This window comes from Peromyscus maniculatus, chromosome 22, assembly GCF_049852395.1.
Source record: "Peromyscus maniculatus bairdii isolate BWxNUB_F1_BW_parent chromosome 22, HU_Pman_BW_mat_3.1, whole genome shotgun sequence".
Classification (NCBI taxonomy): domain Eukaryota; kingdom Metazoa; phylum Chordata; class Mammalia; order Rodentia; family Cricetidae; genus Peromyscus; species Peromyscus maniculatus.
The window spans coordinates 39,545,902-39,549,389 of NC_134873.1; the positions used below are offsets into that span (position 1 = coordinate 39,545,902).

General features: G+C 49.4%; 1 long non-coding RNA gene across 1 annotated transcript; it reads right to left on the reverse strand.

Annotated features, from left to right (window-relative positions):
- Window positions 1-1,299: 1,299 nt before the first annotated feature.
- On the reverse strand, window positions 1,300-3,184 carry LOC121825192 (uncharacterized). Its single transcript, XR_006067321.2, has 3 exons — window positions 2,344-3,184; window positions 1,723-1,837; window positions 1,300-1,617 (listed from the first exon to the last, which is right to left on the reverse strand). It is a non-coding gene; the product is annotated as an uncharacterized LOC121825192 (long non-coding RNA).
- Between the last annotated feature and the right edge of the window lie 304 nt (window positions 3,185-3,488).

Sequence of the window (3,488 nt, forward strand, 5' to 3'; positions counted from 1 at the left end):
CAGGCAGCTGTTGTCTGTTCCTGGCAGTCTCATGGTCTTCTATATCCGTGTGGGTCCCCAGCTGTTCTCCTCTGCCCACATGTCAGGTTGGATTAGGGTCAACCCTGATGGCTGCCTTTTCCCCTAATCATCTTTCTAAAAGGTCTTATCTCCAAACATCATATCATGAGCTCCTTACTGAGGGAGGGCTGGTATTTCAGTGTATGATTTTTTTTTATAATTTGTTTTTATCTTATGTTCATTGGTGTTTTGCCTGTATATCTGTCTGTGTGAGGGTGTCAGAAGCCCTGGAACTGGAGTGACAGACAGTTGTGAGCTGCCACATGGGTGCTGAGAATTGAACCCGGGTCCTCTGGAAGAGCAGCCAGTGCTCTTAACCACTGAGCCACCTCTCCAGCCCCCAACTTTCAGGGGAACATTTTTGCCTATTCTGTATGGATTATTGTATTCAATGGTTCCAATAACTCGTTAAAGTAGAATCCAGAAGGAAATGGAGTCACAAACTCGTTAAGTTTCTTGGCAAAATTCGCACCGCAGTAAGGAGTTGAGCCGTGTCCAGAAACTGTATTTTCTCTTTTCTTCCTCTTTCCCTCCCCTCCCCCACCTTCAGTACTGAGAATTAAGCCCAGGGCCTTGCACATGCTAAGGGAATACTCTACCACTGAGCTACACCCTTTTTTTTAGCTCTTTTTACATCTTTTTTTTTTTTTAAATGGGACAGGCTTTTTACTAATGTGACTAAACTGGCCTTGTACTTACCTTATAAGTAAGGGTCTTAAACTTGGGATCCGCCTGCCCTGGACCTCCCAGAGATCACAGGCTTGTGCCACCAGGCATGACTCTGACCATTCTTCTGTCTTTTTTGGGGGGGGGGCTGGGGGGGTGCAGAGGTGCTCAATGGTTATTTATTACAGAAGGAGGGATTGGCTTCCAGGACTCTTAGAACTCTGGGACTCAGTCATTCACCCCCCTATGCTTGGTCGGGCATGCCTATGGAGGAGGAAATGAGAGAAAATGAAGTGGAAACAGAGGCCTGGGGGACATGGAGTCTCCCCCTCTATTCACCATGGAGCACAGCCCTGAAGGCTTTCTCAAGGAACGTGGATTTGGTCCACTGTCGTGGAACCCAGTGTGAGGTGTCACGCGGGCAGTGTTGGGATGCTACTGTCAAATTTCTCCATCCAAATACTAGACTCTGGACTCCAATGGTGTTTTGATCTAAGTTGTTCTATTACCAGTAAAGACCCGGGAGGCAGATATTGGGGTGAAAACCCGATAGATCAAAGAAACAGAGGAGGAGGAGCGACCAGCTGACTTTTCTTTTTTATTAAACTGGAGATCCAGCAAGTGCGTCTCTCTCCACATAACCCACACCAAGAAGACCGAGAATCTCTAAATCCTTCCCTACTCCTTCCTGTGCGTCTCTCTCTCTGTCTCCCTGGGTCCTCTGTCCTCTCTGTGGCTAATTCTTGTCAGCTGGTCTCTGGCTCTGCCCCATAAACCAAGGTTAATTTTATTAGCATAGTCTCGGGATTTCACAGCGCATCCAAATATCCTGCAATGCACCAGGTGCTCGCATGTCTCAAGAGAATGCTTCTTCTTCTCCACGAGGAAGATCTGGTTGGGCGAGATTGCATAGGAAGAATGATCACTCGGTGACCTGGCCAACTGAATCCTGCAGGCAGATGGCTGGCCAGCAACCCTGGCCAAGGTGAGACCAACCTCTGCTCCGTCTTAACAGTGCATCCTGGTCACGGTGGCAAAGGGCACAGTTACTCTCGGGGCCTAGGCAGGTCTCTCTGGCTGGCCGGCCAATCAGTGGGGATGTCCTAGTTTCCTGTCAGAAAGGACAGAGAACGGTTGCCTTGGAGCATTCATCCCTCAGAGGAATCCAGCGTTAGGAGCACACATCTTTGTCGGGATAGCCTGCTGTAGCTCAGCAGCAACAACACACACACACACACACACACACACAAAAAAAAAAAAAAACACACACACACTACCCACTATTCTATTGTGGACCTATTTTTCTCATCTCTATTTTTATTTTGCTTTGTTTTTCGGGACAGGGTTTCACTGTGCTGCCCTGGCTGTCCTGGAACTCACTCTGTTGACCAGACTGGCCTCGAACTCACAGACATCCTCCTGCTTCCGCCTCTGGAGCTCATCTCTAGTCTTAATCTCTTAACTAGAGGTAGTAGGCAGGAGCATCTCCAGCCTTCTCCGGTGGAGCACTCATAGACAGACATCAGGGCCTCCAACAGAAGAACCAGTTCTCATTTTAGGCATCGGCTGTTGGTATGAAAACACATGAATGCCACACATCTCATTCCTCCCACTCACCTGTGCACCGTTGAATTTCCTCTATAACATTCCCAGGCACAATGTTTCTCAGCCTTTGTTTGAACTGTCCGTGGATGGGAAGTTCTCACCTTCCAAAGCAGCCTGAAACATCCTCAGGCAGGTCCCGTGACCAGCAAGCTGCCCTTGTGCTGACCCATCTGCTTCCTGCTTGGCTCCCAGATGACTACTGGCTTTCGTGGCTTTTCAGGTATTTGAAGGCAGGTGATAGCTTTCTTACTTAAAGAGGATTTGTCATGAAGTGTCGCCGCAGAGAACTCCACCTCCAGGGGAGAGCTGTACTGGGTTTCTGTGGATCCACACATGGGCATGGGGCAACCACACGGCAGATTTGCAGACCCCTCTGAGAGTGGACTTCATACCCTTGTTATGTATGACAGGGCCTTATCCCACTGTATGGACCCTGGTGGAGTAGTTCCAGGGCTCCAGTCTTGGAGAGAGTGATGCAGTGTCTGGTAACTTGTATTTAACCATCACATTTCCAGGCCTGTTTTTTTTTTTTTTTTTTTTTAACCACATCCAGGTTGGGACTGTGGGATGGTGAATCCTCACTGTCATTCTAGATAGACCTAAAATCACCTAGGAGACACACTTTTGGATGTTTCTGTGAGGAGTATCTAGAGAGCTGTAACTGCAGACGGAAGAACTACCCTGGATGACTCAGTTTGTTTTCTGTGGCTCTGATAAACATCATAACCAAAAGCGGCCTGGGGAGGAAAGGGTTTATTTTGATCTTACACATCCAGGTCATAGTTCATCACAGAGAGAAGTCAGGGCAGGAACCTGGAGGCAGGAGCTGAGGCAGAGACCACGGAGGAGTGCTTCTTACTGGCCTGCTCCTCCCAGCTCGCTCAGCCTGCTGTATAGCCCCCCAGGACCACCCGCCCATGGGTGGCACCACCCACAGCGGCCTGGGCCCTCCCCACATTAGCCGGCAGTCAAGGAAATACCCCATAGACACGCCCACTAGCCAATCTGATGGAGGCGATTCCTCTGGTTTGCATCAAGTTGTCAAAAAAAAACTACAGCACTGATTCCCGAACCCACTAAAAGGGAGAGAGTAGATCGAGTGCCAGCGCCTAAACAGTGACCTCGAGCCCCCGCGGGCACAGCCAGAGCCTCCCTCC